The sequence below is a fragment of the Octodon degus genome, unplaced genomic scaffold (assembly GCF_000260255.1).
Source record: "Octodon degus isolate 3935 unplaced genomic scaffold, OctDeg1.0 scaffold00011, whole genome shotgun sequence".
Taxonomy (NCBI): domain Eukaryota; kingdom Metazoa; phylum Chordata; class Mammalia; order Rodentia; family Octodontidae; genus Octodon; species Octodon degus.
The window spans coordinates 27,561,230-27,586,669 of NW_004524587.1; the positions used below are offsets into that span (position 1 = coordinate 27,561,230).

The following is a 25,440-nucleotide window of genomic DNA, read 5'->3' on the forward strand; positions in this document are numbered from 1 at the left end:
CTCTGCTTCTGACATTCTCTTGGCCTCATGGTGCTCATAAAAGTCACATGGACTTTCTGGTTTGGCATCATTTGTTCTACGAGCATTTATTTATTCAGTACCTTACTTGAGCCAGGCACTGTGGCAGGTATGACAGGTGATGAAAGGGATAAATGAAATATAGTCCTCTCAAGGAATATTGCATCTTGTTCCTCAAGCAAGTTAATTATCATCTGTAAGTATGGTTTCCTCAACTGCAAATTTCATTTCACAATCCAACAGTGAATGCCATGTTCTTCCTACTTAAAAAAACCAAGAAGTCAGGCAAATTTCACTAGGTCATTATGGGAAGTAGAAAAATGGCTTTCCAAAGAAGCCCACATCATAATCTCTGGAACCTTACAGGTGGCAAAAGAGTCTTTGATATCATTAAGGTTATGAGATGTAAAGATTATCCTAGATTATCCAGGTGGGCCCAATCTAATCACGTGTCTTTAAAAGCAGAGACTCTTTTCTGACTGGAAGAGAAGATGAGAGGAAGAGAGGGTGGGGGGAATATGTCATGCTAGGAGAAGGAACAGAGATTTGACCAAGAAGGGCTCTATTGGTTGCTGCTAGCTTTTGAGATGAGGGGACTAGGTGGTGAGCCAAAGAATGTAGCAGCTGCCCCTAAAAACCTGAAATAGCTCTCAGCTTACACCCAGGAAAAAAAAAAGGTAGTCCTATAGCTACCAGGAACTCAGTTCTGTCAATGATTTCAAACAGCAGGGAACAGAGTCTCCTCCCAGAATTCCTAGAAAGGAACACCTTGATTTTAGTCTGTTGAGATTTGTACCAGGATTCTGACCAGAAAATATGTAAGAAAATCCACTTGCATTATAGTAAACAACAAAATCTATTGTAGTTTAGAACAGGTGTGTGGAAAACAAATAATAACACACTCAGAAAATGTTGGTGGGACTCAGGTCAATAAGTTCTGACATTGCCAGTTAAACAGAAGACCCAATGCTATTATGGGCTATTGGACTCTTTTAGAATATTTTGCTGAGTTTACACACCTATAATATTCAATAACGGAACTTAGAAAAAATGGGGTATACCAATGAATGTCCATTTTGTATCTGTGTATTCAAAGTGGTTGGGATAGATATATAGTTGCATTCTCTTAATGAATAGAATGATTTGTTCTAATGGTGTTCGTAAATAGGATCACAAGTCCGCATCTTGTACAACAATTAACCACTAAGAAGAATATATGCAGTGTATTATTTGTTGAAAACAAAAAAGAAAAAAGAAAATGTTGGGCTGGGTTCTGGCCTTAGTCTCTGTAGGGCTTTTATACACACCATGGATTTTCAGCCATGCTCTGATGCTCATGTCAGAGAATACACAAGCAGATACCAATTCACCATGCCTGGCAGTTAGCACTCAAAACATATACCTATTATTATCAACCTCATCATCAGTTCTCATAATCTAGTGGCAAAACTGCTTCACACTATGTCCCCCAGGGTCAAACAATGAAACGACTAAAGGCTGCCTCAGGCTCTCTCTCTCTCTCCTGAGATCTTCCTTGGCCCACTCCATTATGCATTTCCTTGCTTATGTGCCCCTAAGATGGAAGCTCAGGCCACCTGAGACTCCTCAAACCTTCAGTAGGGCTGATGGAATTTCTGCACATGGTGAGCACACGTGATGGGGGTAAACTCTTGCAAGGGGAATTGCTTTTCTGCTTTTCTGCAAGGAGGCTAACTAATCCAGGGATCATGGGAACGCAGGGTTCAGGGAAAGGGGAAGCATTTTAATTTATATCATGCTATCACCCTGGCTGTAGAGGGGCAATCTCCACATCCATCCAGGTATTTTTTTATAGATGCTTTTAGATGGGAAGCCCACTACCTTCTTTGGTGTTCTACAATTGGTGGGGGGTTCAGTATCAACCTCATTGGTCTGTTGCAGAAATGATGAGAAAGGACTGCAAAGCACTTTGCAAACTGAGGAGGCTGCCTCACTTGCCCTCCAGAGCTGTGAGCATGCTGCTGCTGCTCCCTCCCTCCCTCCCTCCCTCCCTCCCACTGACATACGCTGTTCTTAATAAGGCTCCCATAAAGATGTCTCCTGCGAGATAATCATAGACTCTCAGGGGCATGCCACTCTTAGCTGTCAGCATCATTTAGGAAGACCTTATAAAGGCTTTCTAAACCTTCCGTTCATCTCAATTTGAGCTCTTTTAAACACCCTGTTAAATCCCCTTGCAAACTTCTGCACTTCACTTCTAGTTCTTTCTTTAAGACTCCCCCAAATCCCACCAGGCTTCCTCTCATTCCCCCACAGAAGCAGAGCCAATATGGATCCAATGAGTACACTCTCCTCACACATAATGGCTGGCTCTGATGCTGGTGATCCCTCTATCATGGTTTCCTCCCCACCTTGGGAAGAAAATTAAAAGACCACAGGACACAGGCAAGGATACAACTTTGCTGAGACAGTGACAATGCCCACAAAAATCACCCTGGTACACTCAGCTTCAGTTCACTGTGGCAAGCTGCCTTTGCTCTGAACCAGCACTGTCTGGTTCAGGATTTCCTAAACTGCAATTCATTAACAGTGGAATCAGGGTGTGGTGGGTCTCCAGGTTGCCTGTGAGAGACTGTTAAGCCAAAGCTATCTTAAGTCCATTTGTGCTATTGTATCAAAATGCCTGAGACTGGATAATGTATAACGAGCAGAAATTTATTTTCTCATAGTTCCTGAGGTTGACACCAAGTGTTAACAGCTAGTGTGTGTTATACACTAGCCTTTTTGCTGCATCCTCATAGGGCAGAAGGCAGAAGGGCAAAAAGGGTGAATTCATCCCATCCATACCTTCTATTAAAGTGCTAATCTCACCCAAGAGGATGGAACCCCATGGCCTAACCACTTTCTAAAGGCCTCATCTCATAAAACAACCTCACTGTGGATTAAGTTTCAACATGAATTGCAAAGGGGACACAAACGTTGACACCAGAGCAAACGTGTATGGCAACATTTGCTTTCTTAATTTATGTATTTGGTACAGGGTCTCATTACACAGCTTGGACTTGCAGTGATCCTCCTGTTTTCAGCCTCACAGTGCTGGGATTACAGGTGTGCACCACCATACCTGGTCTTGGTGGCCAGCTCAGAAAGCCCAGGGGCGGGGCCAGCTCCGCATGCTGTACTAGGGGTTGAACCCCAGTCCCTGCACTTGCCTAAGCAGGCACTTAGTCTGTTGAGCTATCTCACCGGTCCTAATGTTTATTTTTTTAAATTAAAAAAAGGAACAATTTTCTAAAGAGATTGTTCATAGTTTCTATCCATTTCTCAAAGGGCTTTGTGAAGCAAAAGACATTAGAAACCTCAGTTCAGGCTCTAAATTTCTACAGGGGGCTTATAAGAGAAATGCCAAGTGTCATTCTGCTCTGGAAGCCTGGAATTCCAGCTGGAAGCTAGCTATCATAGGCTTTTGGTGAATGATTTTTTCAAAGAATGATTTCTGCTTGTAGGCAGCAGGGTAATTATTATTTTTTTTGGGGGGGGCAGGCAAGTGAATATGATGGCAGACCCTCCTAGGGTGGGACTCAGGAGGCTTAGGTCCTTGTCCTAGGTCTCCTGCCAACCTCAGTTCCTTTACCTGCAAAAAAGAAGCCAATGACATCTGTCTTGCATGGCTCTCCAGGAATTGTGGGGTAATATCACAAAAATAATGGGTATAGAAATGACTATCTCCTTCTGTGTCTCTTTCTGTTCCTTTTTATGGTGCGTGTGTGTCTATTGTTCCATTCCTTTTGTTCCTCAGCACCAGGCTGGTACTAATTTCCCCCTTCTTTGTTAGACTGTAGGGCTTACTCCAAGGGTCTTCTCTAGATCCAGGCATTGAAATTATCGAGGGCCCCAAGCAGCAACACCTCTTGGTATTCTCAGGATCCTTGCTGCTCCAGAGCTTCAGGATTATTATAGAGAAAAGAATAAGACAGAGCCATAAGGGAGCTATACACAAAGGCAAACATGGTAATGGACAAGGGACTGCATTAAGGGTCAACAGATGGGTTCAAGTCTTTTTTTCGAGTGTTACCAGGATCAAACTCAGGACCTTGAGCTTGCCAGGCAAGCATTTAATCCACTGAGCTATCTCCCCAGCCCCAAGTCTTGACCTCTGGCTTGATGTATAAATTAGGAAAAGTTGGGTTTCCTTTTTGTGGATTAATGTCTTTTCTTTGGAAGATGTGGTATAGGACAAGAGAAAGATTTCCTAATATCTGATACCCCAAAACAAAATCTTCTAAGAAGCCTGGTTTTCTGGAAGGCATAAACAGATAGTCATTATGATCTGAGAAACTAAGGGATATGAAGAAGCCTTTTTCTATGAGAAAGCACAAAGAAGAGCAGAGATTCTAAGGTTGGTACACTTCTCAACCACTTTGGGACTTTTTCACTGAGTTGATGTCTTATCAGAGAGTAGAGGGCTAGGTGAGTACTCACTGCTATATATCTGCAGCTCCTGGAAGGCAGGGGAATTAGAAGGGCCAACAGTAATACATCTAATCCAAATTTTCAATGGGAGACCCACTGGAATAGGAAAGATGTGGAGATTAGGCACCCACACACTACCAGAGTGTACCAATATCTTCATCCACAACTGAGTCCTTGACATTGGGTGGACCCACATCTAAATGATGCTCCCAGGGTGCTATGGACTTTTTGCAGGGAGGTACCTCATAGGTATAGTTGGAGGACTGAGACAAAACCAGCTGCAAAAGAGCATCTCCCCTCAACATAGCACTGCTCACACTTTTAAAAAAGTGTGGGCCCTTGCCCAAAATGAGAATGTAACAGAAGAAGTGGTGTAAAGCAAGGGGTGGTGTGTTCAATGTGCAACTGAAACACAAATGGGTCCTTAGGTCCAGAGAAAACTTCTGTAAAGTGACATCAATGCTGAAGCCTGGACTGTGAATAGGTTTTGGGCAAGTAAGAAGGAAGGTTAAAGGGTTTTTGGGTTTTTTTTTTGACAGTTTCCTACTGAAACCTTTTATTGTTTTTGATGATACTCATGGGAAACAGCTCAGCCCATAATTCATTGCAGCCTGGACTCAATGACACCAACTTGTACTGGGGCCAATTTGAACCAAAGTCAAATAGGATTTTTCTTAGGTTTATTTAGTTGATACATGGCACTTCACTGGTGACCTTTTCATATTATTTTTAACAAGAACTCATTAGTCACATTGATTATGCCCCAAGAGATGAAGGACCGATGATAATTCAGATGGGCTTCCTTGAAGAGATTTGTCAGCTTCCTGTCCTGTTCTAGCCAGATTGTTTTGAAAACCTCGGAGAAAGATGGAAACTTCCCACCAATCTGAGACTGTACGAGAGTTTTTACAACATTAATTGGAAAAAACAAGAACTCCATCATGGCACCCAATACCCCTCCACAGATAAAGTAATTAACCAGATGAGCACTGTGAGTGGTGGCTGTAGGGAGATGCTCCTTAATGGGACCTTGAAAGCTGAAAAAAAGGACATTGCTGAATCCATTATGAAAAAGAATGGGCACCAAGCCTCGACAATACTCTCGAATTCCATGGCACTTCAGTGCCCAGAAGGCCTGATAAGTGTTTATGAATTTGGCATGATGCTTGTGGTCTTGAAGCAATGTCTGAACTCTTTCTAATGGAGTGAAAGTGGCTTCTGTTGTCCCTGCCAGTATTGCCGCCACACCATGGGTTGCAAACTCTGGAGCACTGACGTGCTTATGGAGAAGGCAAGATAAATCCATGTACAGACCAAACATAAGCGCCAGGGTAGTTGTTTTCTGCATTAATGGGGGAAGGATTCCACGATACAAGTTTCAAAATCCATCCCTCCTCAACTGAAGCACTACATCCTGGGTTTTGATCCCATAAAACTGCTGCCGAAAGAGGACCTCTGAATGGGAAATGTGATTGCTATATTGGTGAAAGCTGCGCAGCAGCCGCACAAGTAATGCTTCATTTCACCAACACTAGTAATGTGAGGTGATATGTCTTGTTTTGAAGATGTTAGGATTGGTGGCCTCTTTTCATGAGCTTCTGAACCCATCATGTTGCTTCTGATCTCTGCTGTTTATGAAGGATTTTTTAAACCTGTGACACCAGCTGATCCTTGCATTGCAGGGAATGACAGATGTTTGGCAACTTTCTTAATTTCCTGCATTGCTACTGGTCTGTTAGAGTCCCTCTTCTGGAGTTAATTTTGATACCTGGATTTCCATGGCTGCAGGCGCTGGCATATCCCCATGCCTCCCGCCCACAGGACGGCCCTAGAGCAAGCCTGCTCCCGCGCAGGCACAGACCTGGACTAGGTTAAAGGGTTTAAGGAATGGAACATGGTGTGGATAAATGTCAGCACTCTTAGTATGCTTTAAAAAAACTGAAGGAGGGCCAGCGAGATAGCTCAGTGGACTAAAGTGCCTGCTTAGGCAAGCTTAGGCAAGCACAGGGACCACAGTTTGATTCCCAGCACCACATGCCATGCTAGCCCCACCCCCAAGGCTGGCTGAGCCAGCCAGAGTCTGAGCACAGTGGCGCATGCTTGTAATCCCAATGCTGGGAAGGCTGAAAACAGGAGGATCACTATGAGTCCAAGCTGCGTAGTGAGACCCTGGAACAACCAAATACATTAAAAAAAAAAAACCCTCACCCCCCAAAACAAAACAAAACAAACACACAACAAAAACTGAAGGAAAACAAGGAAGATTGGTATCACTCAAGCATAGGATGCTGAAGAGACAGGGACCAGATCACATGGGATCTTCAGGCTGTCCCAGGGAACCAGGCAAGGGAGGCAACAAGTTACACTGAACTCTCATAGAGCAGAGAAAATGCCTTTCCTAATATGTATCCCAAGGAGTCAGGTATCACTGTTGGTGGTGGGTCTTGGGTCTGACATTACCAGATTTCATCATCTCTGATTTTATAAGAGAATTATTCACTGAAAATCTGTTACCAAGCCTACTTCAGCAGAGCATTAATATTCTCCTGTAGTTTTCTCTACTGACACTGTCTTCTCATCTTCTGCTTCTTCCCTATCATGCACACTCTGCAAAGATAGAAGGACTGGTGGGTGATGGTCCATCCCTATCTATCAAGAAAGGCATATGAGGCTCAGATACACATCCCCCGTTCATTCAGGAAGGTATACACCAGATGGCATCTAGCTTATGGACAGAGATGGTCTACTTGGTATAATGAAGTATTTTTACTTCTCCACTGAAGACCAGGGGAAAAGTGAGAAGGACACTATGTTGGCGACTGGAGAGGATCACCTGGCCCACCGAGAACTAAGCACAGCTTCATAATTATTTTTTGCAATTCCTAGAATATCAGAAATAAATACTTAGACAATTGAATCAAAATGCAAAGCCCAACAGAACTGATTTTGGAATCTGAATTTCAGATTATTCAAAAATACTAGATGAAGGGAGAATCAACACTTCATTCTAATGGTAAGAGTCTCTTGCCCCTTTAGCAAGAAGCCTCATCAGCTGTATGTGATTTTTAAGGACTAAAATTCATAACAGAAAGACTCAGATGCATATTTTGAATTTAATATGCACATTACCTCGCTGCAAGTGCTCAGCTAAATCTGGTGTCCTGTTAAAAATGACTATGCAGCAATCACCTCGAATTGAACAAGAATACCCAGTCTGTCATTTTTTTTGCTGAATTGTAAATCAGAGTTATGCCGCAGCAAAACTCTAAAGGCAAGGACATGACATAGGGGGGCTTTTATTAGGTAAACTTGAAACATTAAGGATTTCAACATAGAAACACTTAACAAATGCAGCAAATAATCAGTCTCAGACATCGAGTCACAGGCAATAAGGAGCTCATGAAGCACTATACTTAAATGAGACCTATTCTGTTCTCTTCCATTCTTGTCTAATAAAGATGCTCCTTCAGGGCCTATCAGAGTCTTTCCCTTGGCAATATTAGCTGTGTAACCAGGCCCTGATCCAGGTGTTTTACCCAAATGGACTCATCCTTGATACAGTCTTTGGGGGGTAAATACTGTCATTATTCCTATTTTACATCTGAAGATATTGAGGCACCACAGGAATACAAAATAGTTGGCCAAGACCAGGACCAATGTACTTGGGCAATCTTCCTCCAGAACCTATACACAGAACCATGAGGCTTCCTTGCCTCTCCAAAATCTGGGGCTCTCAAACGTTGGTGTGGCTTTAAACTGGCCTTAGTGGTGCACTCTGTTGGTGGCTTATATTATAAGGCCTTATACTTTCACATCCATTATTTCATTTGGTATTCTTAGTAATTCCATGAGACCGATAAGGCAGGGGGTCAAAACTCGCCAAGGAATTTGCTCAAGACAGTGAAGACAGTTCTTGAATACTTGTGCCTCACAATGCCAGACAGGTCTGTGCTGAGAGGGCTGGAGTCACAGACTCATGTGGTGGGCAGTTCAGGGACTCTCCTCGCATCTTCATTCCTGGGTACTGGGAGATGAAGGTAAAGGATCAAAGAAATTTACAGATAGATGGCCACCACTTAGCAGTTAAGTAGGAAAAACCAGGTTGGCTGACACACCCACTTTGCTCAGAGGGTTCAAACACCTTCTCCTACTGAGCATGCCCCCTTCTTCTTCCCTCCTTCCTGTGGAACTGAACTCTCCGGAGGTAGGTGACCCAAAGGGACACTGCTTAACTTCCTGGGCTTTCTTTTATTGAACAAAAAGCACTATTATCACTTTTTAAAAATTAATATATATTTACATATATATTATATATTTGCATGTGGTAAAACATACCAATCTTAAGTGTACAAGTCAATGGATCTTTACAACTATATAACCTGTATAATGACTCCCTAGTTCAAGATGATTTTTTTTTATATTTGTTGCCCCAAGAAAGGTCAGGCTGAGGGCCACAAGCTCTCTGTTTGCTTCTGTTGACACTCATACTTGCTGGAAAGAATGGGAAACTTCTAAATCTGTACGGAAGAGAGTAAAGGTGCAGGTCTAGGCAGTGGAGCAAGGATGGGGCAGCCAGCAGTGCAAGGATCAACAGAAGACTTTCATTCCATATTAGGCATACAGTAAATAATAGAAAGCTGTGGTCTGGTGGGCTCAACATTTTATTAATCTACATGCAAATACACAGATCATGTATATAAACTTAAGTTTCATAGAAGCTTGCAAAAACTACTGTATCTAACAACTAATTTATGAGGAAGTCCACAGCAGTATAAACAGAGCATTCTACTTATTATGTAAGTTCTCTCTGGATCTTCCTTGTGTACCATGGACCTATTTAGCTTAGGTGTAGAAATAGCACGAAGTAGAATTCTTCCCACAGGAGTCTATGGCATAGATAAGAAAACAAATTCTATACATATGAAAAGCTTGCCAATTAGTGAATAACTACAACCTCAGTTATTAATTTTATGTTCCTAATATGCTAAAAACATAATACACTTTCACATCATCCTCAGATCTACTTGCCCAAGGTCGCTGTGCTAAAAGGCAGAACAGCCAGGATTAAAACCAAGCAGGGCTGACACCGAAGCAGCACTTCACCAGTATGCTACACATGTTTCTCTTCAAATAGCTCCTGGCACAGCTTGCTGCTAGGCTCATGATGAGCAGGTCTATTCTACTTGGTAATAGCACATGCGTGTATGCTTCCATCAAGAACACATGAAGGGGAACATCTCTGTGGGACCGTGACAACACGTAAAAACCTCTAATGGTATGGTGCAGACAGAAGACATAAAACCGCTCAAGAGAAAGGAGATAGCAGAGTAGACTGTCATCTAGAGGAACACCCCAGGGAGTAGATGAGACTGAAGCTGGCCCTTGGAGGCCAGATCTGCAGACAAGGAGAGAGGAAGTGTGCTTCTGCATCAGCAGCTCTCAGGGCAGGCATGTGGAAGAATGCCAGGGAGATGGTGTCCTGCAGAGGAACCTGGCTCAGGATCCATGTAGTGGGCTGGACTATGGCATGTCCTCAAAGCCAAGGAAAGTTCTAGATCCAATGCAGAGGGTAAAAAGAAACCAAGTAGCTAAGCAGGGCAGCGAAGGATAGAAACAGCATTTCTGGAAGACAGCTGAAGAGATATCCAAACCCAGAAAAAGTCTGAGGAGATGGCAGTAAAGGTGTCCAGGTCAAACAGAAGCAGTGGCACATGTCAAATGGTAAGTTAGTATTGGGAAGGTGAAGTGTCAATTTTGCAGCAACTCATGGATCTGGGGGTGAGACAGGAAGATAACACCTATGTGTCCAGGATGGCAGAGGTTATCTTCCAAAATACTTTCTCATCTCTGAGAGGACAGGACTATCTGGGCAGGAATCAGTAGTCTCATGTCTACAGTAGGCTTGAAGTTAGCATGGATCAAACCTAATCTGGATCTTTTAAGTAATATCTGGTGCACTTTTTTTTTTTGGTACTGGGGATCGAACTCAGGACTCTGCACTTGCCAGGCAGGTGCTTATTCTACTGAGCTATCTTCCCAGCCCTTATCTGGTGTACTTTAACTTCATCCTAAGCAATAATTACTGATGCAGCCATGTTTTGATGTGTTAGGGACCTTCTGTGCTAAAATGTACTCAAATAAACAAATTAGCATATTAAATATATAAACATTATTTTGTATACTACTGAACATTCAGGCTATACTTGGGGAAACCTTCCCATGGCTCTTACTCTCAGGATCTACATCTAGATGTCAAACTTGCTTGTTGTGCATGTTCAGGGCAGAGAAAACACTTGGTCCATCATGCTGAGTACAAACTTGCACTGTGACATACCCTTACCACTTCCTATCCCTCTACCTGGCTGCATTTTTCTTTACAGCATTTATCACAAGCTGACATATTATGTATTTTGCATGTTGTTTAATGCCTTTCTCCTTCTACTAAAATGTAAGACTGTCTTATGAGGGTATTTTTTGTTTTGTTCAGTTCCAACACCTGATACAGTACTTAGGGAAGATTAAGATCTCAATGTAAATCTACAACATGAAAAAATTGAATGAACACTAATGTTGGTGGAATCTACTTTAACCAAATGGTTTCATGTGAGGGCTATAAACATCTGAAAAATGCCCAAATTCCCTCTTCCCTAAAACAATTGCTAGTGTGGGTATTGACCAGAGAATAGCATTTAGGTATAGGATAGGTTTAAGGTTTTCTGCAGGTAAGCAGATGCTACGGTGCTGACCACTGGACAGGTTCCTGGGAATGTCTTCTTGTCAGGCAGCCTGGCTTTGTGTCTAGACACGCCTGTGTCATTTTAGAGAATGGCCCTGTAGAATATCTGTGCTGTAGAGGTTCTTCATAACTGCCTCTTCACTGCTAGAGGCAGTCCAACATCTTTTGTAATAAATGACAGTACATCACTCTCTAGGAGCTACTTGTCCAGCAATGTCTGTGAACTGAATTAAAACCCTGCAAGGAGCCAGGAGAAGACAATTAAGAACACTGGGCAGTCAGAGACACAACAGAAGCAAATCTGTTGCCATCACTTACATTTGTATAACATTTCACAGTTGTCAGTTCATTTTTACGTACTTATCTCATATCATAAGTAGGCAGAAATGCAGAAAAATCCAAGCTACTAAAAAACAAACATTCTAGTTTTATTAGAGTTTTGCAGGTTCTCACACTATTATGTTTGTTCTTGCACACACTGTGGAGACAAAGCTGGTCATCTGGCTTTCTGGGCCATTATAGATTCACAGAGGAATACCGCTTGAATTGGGAACACTGAAAGCAGCAATGCAGGACAGGGAACAGCAAGCGAAGAGATAGGGAAGTGATTCAAAGCGCTGCAAAGCAGGGTTAATTGCATTCCAGGACCATATGAGGTTGGGGGAGGACCAAAAGTCTCCATCCACATCAATCGTCCTTAGGGAGAACAATTTTTAGCACAAAGCAATAATAAAAAATGACTTGAGGCCACTGGGACAAAGGTTAAATACCACTACTGCCTATAGCATTCAATTACTTTCTAACACCATATGACTACTTTCTTTTGTAAATGTCCCTCCTGGTTTCTAAAACTCTGCCTGAATTGATAAACAGGATTACAAAAGAACATTTACATTTTTTAAACAGTCAAGCCCACTCTCATAAGTAGTGCTTGACAGGACTTCCTGGCTATTCTCAGTTACTAAAGACTTTCCTCTTGTCAACTGCCAAGTAGCCTAGGTCTGCATGCTCACATTTCAGATGCAGGCTGAAATCCAGTTTGCGCCTTCCTTTCCCCCATTACTCCCCATTGTTTAACTCTGCAGTTGCATAATTTACTGTCATCCTGTGAAGGGCTGTGTGTTCCAGGGTAGGAAGCTGTCATACTGAATAGAGCACTGCTGGGCTGTGTTCACAAACAGAGATTCTTCCACAAGGCCAGCAGCAGCAAACTTCCTTGTGTGCAGGGAGCTCTGATATCAACACAACCTGTGTGTGTGTGTGTGTGCGCGCGCGCGTGCGCGTACTGTGAAGCACATCCCCCATAAATTCTCTTTAGTCCACTGTTGTAACAAAGCAGGGCCATAAAACCCCAACCATTATTTTCTAGTGAGGAGTGAAATAACACACTGAGGACAACTCCTAATTTGGTTCCTGAAACCAACAAGTTGTGAACTAATTTCTTTGGCTGGAGGGACACTGTAAGGGGAGGAACTTTGGGTAGGAACTCCACCCAAGTGCTGACAGTAACCAGGCCTGAATAAATCTGGAGCTGCCAGTTCAGTGTTATTACAGGCAGCTGTAGATGCGTACAGGGCCAGAGACCTAGGAGACAGCACTGTGAGGTAGGAGGTCCAGAGTTCTGCAGGTGTCTGAGCATACATTTATAGTGTATGCACAACAGCAAACAGGATTCCTCCAGTCCTGGCATGCTCCTTTAATAATGAGCAAGGATGCAATCCTAAGTAAGTTTTTCTTTAAAAAAAAAATTAAATTAAGTTTATTGGTACAATTTAGGTATATACAATGATCACATTTATCATAGGTAATTTGGGCTGGCCAGATACCTGCTTAGGCAGACACAGAGGTTGGTGGTTCAATCCCTAGCCTATCATGCCAGCCCCGCCCCTGGGGCTTGTTGAGATGGTGATTGAGACTGGTGTGGAAGTGCTTGCCTGTAATCCCAGTGCTTGGGAAACTGAAAACAGGAGAATCACTACAAGTCTGATCTGTGTAATGAGACCCTGTAGTCCCTGTAGACCCTGCACTAAATAATAATAATAATAATAATAATAATAATAATAATAGGTTATCATAAGGAATTTGTACCAGTACATGATATAAATGATTTCTCTTTTTTTCTCTCCCATTTTCCTCCCCTCCTTCAACCCCTTTTCCCCTCTTTATTTAGAACTGAATACATTCTGATAAGCTCTGTATCTTACTTGCCTCATCTACAGGACATCAAGCATACATCTCCAATGAATTAAACTGATCAAGTATATACCAAGCATCTTAAATAGGAGGTATAAATAAATGTTATTTTCCTCTCCCCACCTGGCTTCTCTCAGCTCTTCTTGAAAATTTTTCCTTTGGAAATCAGGAGAAATAGAACCATATTCATGGGTATCTTGCTACTAATCAGCCATGGGAACCTAGATAGGTTGGTTACTCCTCTCCTTGGGCCTGAGCATTTACAAATTAGCTATTAGAATTATATAAAAATTAAAGTTGATGACTATAAAATCAGTAAACAAGAGTTATTTCTATATATCAGTAACAAACACAAAATGTAATCTTAAAACAAAAAACAATTATTAAGATAATAAGATGACAAATCACAAGCAAGGAGAATATATTTACAAAAACTATCTTATCCAGGTGTGGTAATGCGTGCCTATAATCTCAGCTACTTAGAAGGCTGAGACACGAAGATTTTGGGTCCAAGGCCAATCAGGGCAACATGGCTAGATCCTGTCTTCAAAAAAAAAAAGAAAAAAGAAAGGAAGGAAAAAGATACCTGATAATAGATTGTTAACCCACCTTGTTGATATATATGCTTTATTAATATATATTTATATAAAGATATAACAGTTACATTCATCTTGGGAAATTGGCACATATGCATAGCAGATTTTGATCATCTTTACTTTTTCCCTTCTTCCCCAGCAAAATATATAAATTCTTAAAATCTGACAGTAAGAACAGAAACAACTTCATTAAAAACTAGGCCATTATTATGTATTATGAACATATACTAAACAGCTAGCTGGGTATGATAATGTATATCTGTAATCATGTGGGAGGCTGAAACAGGAGGATTATAAATTCCAACTTAATGAGACCCCCATCTCAAAATAAAAAATAGCAAAGGGCTTGAATTATAGCTCATTTCAAAAGTCCTAGGAGGTTCAATCCCCAGTACCACAGACCACCACCACCACCAAAAAGAAAAAGAACAGCAATTCAAGATCATGGTAAATATCAGGTATATAGTTATAATTAACAAAACTTAATCCCCAGTACCAAAAAAACCCCAAAAAACTAAAAACAAAAAACAAAACAAACAAAACCCCTGAATTTTTGGGGCGGGCCAAATAGCTCAGCGGATTGAAAGGCCTGCAAGCAGGCGCAGGGGCTGGGGGTTTCATCCCTGGGCCTGCCATGCTGGTCCCGCCCCTGGGGTGCACTGAGATAGCAATTGAGACTGGACATGGTGGCAGGCACCTGTAATCCCAGCTCTTGGGAGGCTATAAACAGGCGGATCATTACAAGTCTGATCTAGTAGTGAGACCCTGAACACCCTGTAGGCCCTTCCCCCCAAAAAAAATTATATAAAATCTTTATAGAAAAATTTACAAGACATCTTAACAGAAATTGTAATAACTTAAATAATGATGAAACAATATGCTCACAGGTCAAAGAGTCAATATTTAAAGATGTCAATTCTACATTAAAAAGATCAGTGGATTCAAATTATCAGAATCCTAATGGTTATACAGGACTATGTGCACCAAACCCAGTTTTTTTTTTTCCAAAATTTTATTGATAAACAGCAATGAGACAGTTTCAAATCAAATCGGAAGTACAGTTTCAACAAATAACACACTGCATATATTCTTCTTAGTGGTTAATTGCTGTACAAGATGCGGACTTGAGATCCTATTTACAGACACCATTAGAACAAATAATTCTATTCATTAAGAGAATGCAACTATATATCTATCCTAACCACTTTGAATACACAGATACAAAAGGGACATTCATCTGTATACCCTATTTTTTCTAAGTTCCGTTATTGAATATTATAGGTGTGTAAACTCAGCAAAATATTCTAAAAGAGTCCAGTAGCCCATAATAGCATTGGGTCTTCTGTTTAACTGGCAATGTCAGAAATTATTGACGTGAGTCCCCCACAGCTCAACATAACACCATGGCTTTACTTCCTATATTTCGTCTTCATACTTTTCTACTGGATGGATAAGACCAAGGTAAAGCAGGACCTATGCAATAAGAGTTGTAGCTTTTTGGTCTGAGAAGGTCAGTGAAATCCCCTCAGGATTTATCCTGAGATCCTGTACCTCAGATTGTAGAACCTTTGTCAGTGCAGCCATGTGGATGAGTCACGGCCATTGCTTGGCCAATGTGCTCTCTGTGAAAGCCTGAGAGTGTCCAAACCCAGTTTTTAATACTGATATATAAACAAAAGAACTGAGAATAGTCAAGATACTCATGAAGAGGAAGGAAATTCACTAAACCAAACAAGAAGACACATTAGAATGCTGTATTAATCAGGTGAGCAGTGATCTAAGAATATAGTCCAATGGAATAGAAAAGAAAAAGGCCCCTAAATATATAAACCCTTGACTTATGACACAGGGATCTCACAGGACAGTGACTAAAAGAATGGCCTTTCCAAATGGTGCTGGAAACAATAAATATCTATTAGGTGATACTCAATGAAACTGGAACCCTACCTTAAACCACATACAAGAAATGGCGACAGATAAACACCTACATAAGAAAGGGAAAAGGCATCAAAGCTTTTTGAAGAGGGGGACAAAAAGCAGGAGTTTTGTGAGTTAAAGATAAAGTAAAGCTTCTTTAATAGTGTACAAAAAATAATCAAAAATAGAAAGTCTAAAAGATGACTATATTAAAAGTAATATCTACCATCACAATGCACTATTGAGAAGGTGAAAAGAAAGGAGAAATATAAAGGAGATGGTAATGAAAAAACAAAAAACAGAAGAGGACTAATATTCATAAAGAATGCCAAAAATGAATGAACAAATGCAATCTAATTTTAAGAACAGTAAAAGAGCAAGTGGTTCACAAGCAAAAATCCAACTATCCAATAAGTATATGAAAAGCTACCAAATCTTTTAAAACTATAATATGTAAAGTAAAAATACAGTGAGGTACTACTACTTACCTATCAGTTTGGCAGAAATGGAAACACTGACAATAGCAAAAGTTGGTATGGATTTGGAACACAAGAATTCTCTCTGCTGGTATAATACAGGATTTCCATTTTTGAAAAACACTGTATTATCTAATACAGCTTAAGAATCCTAGCAATTCCACCTCAAAGAATACTTTACAAATGCACATGCCCCAGAATACAGATGCATGCACACATAAAATAACTCAAAGGAAATCAACGGTAGAATGAATAAATGAACTGTGCATAGTCATGGCTGGTTTGTAACAATGAATACTATACAGAAGTGAAGTTAATGAATATACACAAAATGCCATAGCAGTGGCAATGAATATGTTACAGCTACCTACAACAACTTAGACAAATATTATAAACATGTAAGGGAACATACATGACTTAATATTTAATGGCATGATTCCAATTAAATCAAAACCAGACAAAAACTAGACTACATAATATATAAGTAGTAAATTCTACCAAAAAAAAAAACAAAAAACCAATCAACAGTTACCCTGAAAGTCAATGTCATGGTGAATAAGCAAGAAGCTGCCATTAAGAAAGAATACTTATGCGATATTCTTGGATGCTAGTGATGTCCTATTTCTTTTTTTCTACTTCATGATGGTTACTTTAGTACTTTCTTAAATATCTGTAAAATAGATTAGATTGGTGTACTATTTGCCATATTTGAATATCACATCTATTATCTATCTATCTATCTATCTATCTATCTATCTATCTACCTACCTACTTACCTACCTATGAATACATGAAAGACAGCTTCAATGCTACCTCTTTGAAGAAATCTTCTCAGACACAACAACTAGGCAGTAGGTACTCACATTCTTTGCCTCATCTGGCTACAATGCTTATGGTTTCTGAGAACACCTCTGCTCCACACATGGAGCCTAGTGTATTAAATCTTGTCTACACAGTGTTAAGCACATGGTGAGTGCTCAATTTTTATGAAATAATCATTTAACTATAAGCATCTGAATTGGTAAAAACTAGTTAGCCCTGGACTAATCAGTTGATAACAAAAATGTACTGAGTGGTGATGGAAGGAAGAAAATCTGGAATCTAATTGCACCATGTACTGTCTGCATCACTTTGACTAAAATATTTTTCTCTAACAGTTAAAATGACACCATTAAATGCTACCATTTAATGTGTGTCAAGTATGTGCTAAATATTCTTATTTTTTATCTATTTATTATTTTTTCCCATAATTTTATTGAGAAACAAATAGCAAGGAGACAGTTTCAAATCAAATTGGTAGGACAGTTCCAATAATTAACACATTGCATACTGCCTTCCTAGTGGTTATTTATTGTACAAGATGCAGACATGATATCCTATTTACAAACACTATTAGAACAAATCCCTCTATTCTTTGAATTAAGAGAATGCAGCTATATATCTATCCTAACCATTTTGAATACACAGACACAAAATGGTCATTCATCTGTATCGTCTTTTTTTTTTTGTTTAGTTCCATCATTTAAATATTATAGGTGTGTGAACTCAGCAAAATATTCCAAAATAGTCCAGTAGTCCATAATAGTATTGGGTCTTCCACTTGACTGGTATTGTCAGAAGTTGTTGACCTGAGTCCCCTACAGCTCAACATAACAGCATGGCTTTACTTCTTATACTTCGTTTTTATATTTTTCTGCTGGATGGTTAAGACCAAGATAAAGCAAGACCTATGTAACAAGAATTGTAGCTTTCGTATCTGATAAGGTCCGTCAAATCCCCTCAGGATTTATTCTGAGACCCTGTACCTTAGATTGTAGATTCTTTGTCAGTGTCAGCCATGTGGATGAGTCACGGCCATTTCTTGACCAATTTGCTCTCTGTGAAAGTCTGAGAGAATGTTTTCTCTCCATGTGACTCTCCTTAGGCACACTCTACATCATCGATCACTTTCCTCTTTGGCCCCATAAGCTCTTTGATCAGAAAGTTTGGAATAGAACTGAGTTACATGATGTTACAGTACAAGTTCTCCTATGTCTTGAGTCTTAATTGACCTTGGAAGGCTAGGGCCAAAATTTTGGCTGTCCTTATAGCCCTTCTTTTTCTCTAATTTTTGGTCTGCAAACTTAGGTTGTTAACCCTCCAGAAGAGATGCTTATTGTTATTACCATATAACCTAGGCTGTTGAGCTTAACCTCACTATCTGTCTGAATATCAAACATCTTAGGCATAACGTGGAACAGGTATTTTTCACAAAGTATTGATATGTTAAACTTTAAGTCCCTACAGAATTTGACCAAAAAAATTTAAAAAATTTCTAAATACTTTTAGCTTTTACCTCACTTAATACTCACAGTGTATCAACAATATGTTAATTTTTTGTTTTTTATTAATAATTAGGAAACTCAAGTTCAGAGAAATTGGGTGATTTCCCCCAAATCACACAGCCAACAAATAGCAAAGATGAGAGGTCCAAAGTTCTTGCTTCCTTCATTCTGTTATATTTGCTGCTTTTGCCTTGTTTTCTTCATCTATAAAATGGGGATGTAATGTCTGTGCAATCAGCCAAAATCGTTTTAAGATTTCAAGGAGATAATAAACTTGAAAGCACCGCTTGGATGTAAAGAACATTATATGTAATAAGCATCTCTCATGGGCACACAAAAAATGGAGCAGATGGTTTCTATCCACTGTGAGCTTTCAAACAAATTGTGAAGGAAAGCTTTATAAACAGGAAAACTAAGAACACATATCAATAAACTGATTTAAGGAAACCACCAGGAACAGCATGCAACACAGGCTGAGCTGTAAGAACAGTGCTGAGTGGCAGTACTGCTGGACTGTGAGATGGTCTTCTGTTTCCAGGCCTGCTGTCACCTGTCCTTGACAGAACAGAGGGTTCCTGTTAAGGCTTACTACAATTCTGTTTTTGGTTAATAATGTTATTTTACAAGTTGGGTTTATTAAAGTATAATTTATCCCAAATCAAACTGACCATTTTTAGAAATGCAGTTTGATGAGTTTGGATAGGCACACACAGCTGTGCACCCACTGCCACAATTAAGACATAAAATATTTCCATCTCCCATATAAGGTTTCTTGGGCCCCTTTGTAGTCAGTCCCTCCCCCTCCATTCCCACCTCAATCCCTAGAAACCACTGATATAATTTCTGTCCCTATGGTTTTGCCTTTCTCAGAATGAAGAAGTATCTTTTTATTATTTATTTATTTATTTATTTTTAGTATCTTTTTAATAAATCAGATGAAGAAGTTGTGTTTCAACCCTTCCTGGCATTCAGAATGAAACCCAAATGCCATTCCATGGCCAACAAGCCCTACATACTGGCCTACTTCTTTAGTGTCTTTGGGCTTTCCAATATTCCAACCTTACTAGTATTGTTTTTGCTCACTTCCCTGTCAAAGCTTTGCATCCACTGACTTGTTTTCTTATCCATTCTTTCTTTTAACCACTATCTACTATCTAACTATAATTTCTTTTTTCATAATACTTATCATTATATGAAATTACCTTGACTTCACTTATTTGTTCATAATCTCTCTTCCCTAAAACTGTAACGTCCTTGAGGGGAGGAAGATTGACTATAATAGGTCACTATTCCTAGAAGCCAAGAAAGTGTCAAAACATGGCTGGTCTTGCAATGGAATATGTAAAATAAACAAACATGTGCCCCTAAAGTTACACAATAGTGAGGTCCATGTAGCTGGAATTCTAAGGAAGGATTAAAAGAAGAAACAACTTTATATATTATATGGGCAGGAACAGGGAAGAATGATTAATGATTAAGTTCATAACCAGGTTCTCCCCACTGCTATTCCATCTCCTCCTCAAAGTCCTCCTTTAATGGGGTCAGGGAGAGACAGAGTAGGTGTCTTTCTTGCCCAAGCCCACTGGTACCCTCAGGTTTGTCCTTCTATTTCTTAAGACATGGGGCTCCCTGCTCATTTTTTTGCCTACTCTGGAATTCAGAAAGCCTTTATGCTCTGGTATCATCTTCAGTGTTCCTCTTGTGGAAAAGGAGCACATAATTCTGTTGCAACCCTGATAGCACTAGGAGACACATTACTGCTATATAGATCTCCACACTCAGTGGCAAGTACACATGGACACAATGTACACTGGGTGCAATTCCCTGACCTGATGTCCTACTTTTCTTTCTCAATTAGCGCTAGAGTTCTGAAAACTTAATTCAGTTATAGTTTCCTATGTCAGCTGGGAGTGGCCAAGGAAAAAGAGGAATTTCTCTACTATAAGAACATTGATTTTACTGGACAGGATTTAAACTGCGACTACAAGACTGGAACAGAAGCTTATAGGTCATTCAATTTCCATTTTGGAATTTTACCTGAGTCCTAGAGAAGTTAAGGTACTTGTCTGGAGTCACCAAGAGACACATGATCACAGGGATAAATGAGAACTTGAATTTCTTGACCTAGTCTGGACTTCAATACACCAAAAATTCTCTTGAGTTTGGCTTCTAACCCTTTCCTTCCACTGAAACTGCTCCCCCCCACCCCCCAGAACCGGGGACTGAACTCAGGCCCTTGCACTTGCCAGGGAAGTGCTTATGCTTCTGACACATCTCCCGAGCCCTGAAACTGCTCTTTCAAAGGCCAATAGTAGCATCAATCAACAAACACAATGATCTTTTCTCAATCTTTTTTTTTTTTTTTTTTTTTTTTTTTTTTTTAACTTGCCACGGCCTAGTACCAGACCCTGATTTTCACCAAGAAGTTCCTGAAGCTCATCCCCTCTCTGGTGTTACACATGTGGCAGAATGCTCTGAGGTCTCCTTCTGCTCCTCTGACTCTGGTTCCTTTTATCAGGTGGACCTATCTATATATCACTGAAGATAGGATCTCTGGATTTCTTTTTTTGCGGAACCGGCGATTGAACTCAGGCCCTTGTGCTTGCCAGGGAAGTGCTTATTCCACTGATCCATCTCCCCGGCCCTCCCTGGATTTCTTTAACCTTGATAGCGCCTTCCTTGGGCCCCCCTTCTGTCTTTCTGTGCACCCCAACCCAGGCATCACACCCATTCTCAAGGCCCTTCCACAAAGGGCAGCTGAGTCCAATTCTCCTCCCAGCCCAGAAACTTCTTCTAAACATCAGTACTATCTCCAAGGTAAACTGCTCAACATTCCAGAAACTCATGCTTGTGACTGGAGTTGCCATCTTTCTCTCCTGGTTGCTGTGCTTCTCAACTTGATGACACAGGTGAACTCCACCACTGAGGTCCAAAATTAAAAAGACTCCTATGATCTCTCTTCTATAGTCAACTAAACACCAGGTCTCATGTATTCTGCCTCCAACTCCTCACCCCCAACCCCCTACATTTCATTGCCTTTTCTTACTCAGACTATACAAATCTTTCTCTGCTCGTAAGACTCACTTATGATCTTCCTTCATCAGATTTTCTTGACTTGGCACCAGAATGTAATCAAAGTATTATTAGCAAAATGATCAGAGGACCCTACAGTGTAGCTCCACTATTCCCTTTCAATCACTTCTCAGAAACTCCCAACTTTCCAGATACAAGAAACTGTCCACTACTCCTAGATGTGTGAGTCTTGTTTTTATGCTATATCTAATGCTATTTGTTCTTCCTGGAAGATCTTATCCCTTTCATCAAGATGATTCTGAATGTAGGGGACAGAATTCCAACTCATATTAGTTTGTATAAGATGGATTGGTTCATATAACTGTCATATCCATAGAGTCAACTTCAGAGATTCCAGTAACATTATCAGATGTTTTCCTGGTTTCCTCTTTGTCTTCCCATTCCCTTCCCCATCTCTCACTCTCCCAATCTTTCTTTTCAGTTTTCTTTAGAGCCCCTCCCATGATAAAACAAATTTCCATTTGTGGAGAACAATGGAGATGGAGATATGGCCACACACCACTCCAAGTTTTCATCACTCCAGTCAAATGAAGATTTTCCTGAGATCCTAGATGAAGAGCTTCGTTCTCTTAGAGACTACAAAATTCCAGAGAACTACAATTGGCCTAGCATGAGTTAAATGACCATTCTTGGGCCAATCACTGTGGTACAGCCTGAGTAATGTGTCCACCTCTAGCTTTAAGCAGCATGAAACAATCACAGGCAGCCCCACTGAAACTGTCTGCAGGAGAAAAACAATGGTCTTTACCAAACTTATTTCTCCAACTACCATGGCTCCCTCCCAGCTTAATTGAGAGTCCTTGTCCAAACTAAACCCTGTTACTGCCTCTTCTTTACTCTCACTGCTCCATTTGTTTCTTCTAAATGGTCCAATTCTCCGAGAGCAGAAATTGGATCCCTCAGTGATTGGCATAAGGTCTCCTCCAAAGGTGTGACTGCAGAAAAAAATTTCACAGTTTGCAATTACTGTGACCAATTATTTGCTTATGAGGCTACACCTGATTCACTTGGGACCTGACTTGCTTACCCTGAATCTCCAAGCATCTAGAACAGTCACATATAATAAATGCTAGATAAATATTGGATAAATGAATGAATAATAGATTTGAATATAAAGGCTACTGGCCTCTGGTGGTCTAGTAAGTGAGCACAGATGCTTTTTAATTCCTCTCATTTCAGAGGAAAAAAAATAAAAGCTAAGGCAGGAGGTTTTTCAACCCACACATTTCTTTACATACACACCAAATTTACTGCCCAGCCCCATCAGCCTCAAGGAAGGAGATGGACATTCATGATGCAAGATCAAGCTGTTCATCCTTTCAGGGGCTCTGCTCCTCTCACTTCTTCTTACGCCTTAACTTCTCCCTGATCCCCAATTAGAGCTCTTTCCTTACAGTTTCTCAATGGATCCAAATAATCCTGGTAAGCCAAGAGAACAATAAAAACAAAGTCTTTCTTGGACCCTATACTCCCTCTCTCATTTGATACCACTTGCTGTTTCCTTCTATGGACCACATTTCTTTTTTAGGGGGTGACAAGATATGTGGGTCTCTATCCGTGGCTTCTATTGACTTCTCAGTACTACACACTTCTTAACACCCATCGCAATTTGGCTTTGCTCCCACTTTTCCATGAAAACTTTCTTGCCAAGATCTACAACTTGTCAGATTCAGTGGACATGTTTATCTTATCTGACTACAGCAATATCTAACTGAACTAACCACTTCCTCATCTTGAAATCCTCTTCTTTGATTTTCATGATGCTGCTCTACCTTATATTTTCTTTCTCATTTCTCAGATATCTCCTCAGTTTCTCTCATAGCACTTCTTCCTAAATTATTTTCTGGAACTTCCACACACATGTGTGCTGGTGGAGTGAGGGATATATACTCAGCCTTCTCTTCCCTTCTCACTGAGATTACAAATTTCCAGATCTGTCACTGCCTACAAGCATTACAGAATTACAAATTGCCCTCTTCTCCCAGTGAGTCCTATGTCCTAATCAACACAACCAATTAACTATCAGTATCTACACTTGGATAACCACAGTGGTTACCACTTTTTTCTCTAAATGCGCCCTCTTCCTCCTGCATTTTTCCATCTCAGAATGGTATAACCATTCTGCAGTGGCTCAAACCAGAAATCCTAGACTCAGTGTTGTATATACTTTAAAACTGATCTCCTCAATGCTTTTCCAACTGATCAAGTTCCATTATTTAATTGTTCAAATATCCCTTAAGTGTATTTCCCTTTTTCTCATTGTTCATCCCTCATTTCTTAACATTCTTCTAACATATACTGTTGTAGCCAAATCAAATTATTTTCCACTCCCAGCATGTTTTATGTGTCTTTTCACATGTTGGTTCTCTGCCTAGCATTCCTTTTCTTCTCCACTAATTAACACTTGTTCTGAAGACTCAGTTCACATATCACTTTCTCTCAGCTGACTTCCCTGAGTTTCCTCCCTGAGAAAGCACCCTCTGTTCTGCTGTAGTATATTATGTACATAAATACCACAGCACTTCTTCGTTTGAAGTGAAAGATAGCCTTCTACATGTAGTTCTCTTTGGACTGCAGACTCCTCAAGAGTAGAGAGTGAGACCTTCTTCTAGATCTCCATGACACCATGTCATACCTGGCACAGCATGTGGATGCCTGGCACATATAACTGCTTATGGATAGATGGATCTACTATGCTCTTTCCCGTCTTCTCTAAACCATCTTCGTCCACTAAAGCAAAGCCTTTGGAGGTAGCTCTCTGCTGCAACATGGAAGTGGCTCATACTTCTGAAGGAAGAATGGAAAATGATTTGAAGAACTGAGCAGATAGTTGCTAGGAAATATCCTGGTGTCAAAACCAATGCGATGCACAGTGATGGCCATCACCACCACTTCCAGACAGAACCCAGCACAATTAGGCACTTGTTGTATGTAGTCTTTCAGCTACCAAACAACACTGATGCTATCCTATTTACTGATAGGGGTACTTGGTCTCAGGCTGTCAGCTTTCCCTTGTCCAAACTGGTGGGGCTATGCAGCAAAAAATGTTGTGGGGTTACAATGGAAAGGGCATAGGTTTTGAAATTAGACACATAACTGACTGCTTCAGCCTTGTCACATACTAAGCTGTGCAAAGCTGTGGACTTGAGCAAGTCATTTAACTTCTTTGACCTTTACTTCCTCATTTGTTAGAAGGAACTGGTGACTGAACTTCCTCAGAGAGATTAAAAAAAAGACAATGGGTTGAAAACAATAGATACAGCCTATATATGTAGAAGATGGGCAAGGCAATGATCCTGAGAATCTCCAGAACATTTTTGAATCTAGCAGTTAATTGGAAAGATTCTCACCCTGACTAACTATATATACTGATACCTGTGAACTAAGCAACTGCACTGAAGATGGTAATCTTTAATAGTAGTTTCATGCTTGGAGTGCCTACCATTCTGGTCTTCTGAATACGGGCTGCTTGTCATGACATGCCAGTTCCTGCTGTGTTGTCTTTCAGGTAGATGATTGTTCAAAAAGAAGGGAGTGGTGAATGAAGGCAAGAGACAGGAAAAGAAAAGTGTGGGACTGTCCTGCTTCAAGGTTGTATATGGTTAGATTTTTGGACTTAGGTGTAAACATAAGAA

At 40.4% G+C, this 25,440-nt stretch overlaps 1 protein-coding gene and 1 pseudogene across 2 annotated transcripts in view; both read right to left on the reverse strand.

Moving 5' to 3' along the window:
• The window catches only part of Gnao1 (G protein subunit alpha o1), a 193,329-nt gene that overhangs the window by 150,889 nt on the left and 17,000 nt on the right, over positions 1–25,440 (reverse strand). The gene's annotated exons all lie outside the window — the stretch shown is intronic.
• LOC101579096 lies at positions 5,026–6,090 on the reverse strand (annotated as a pseudogene).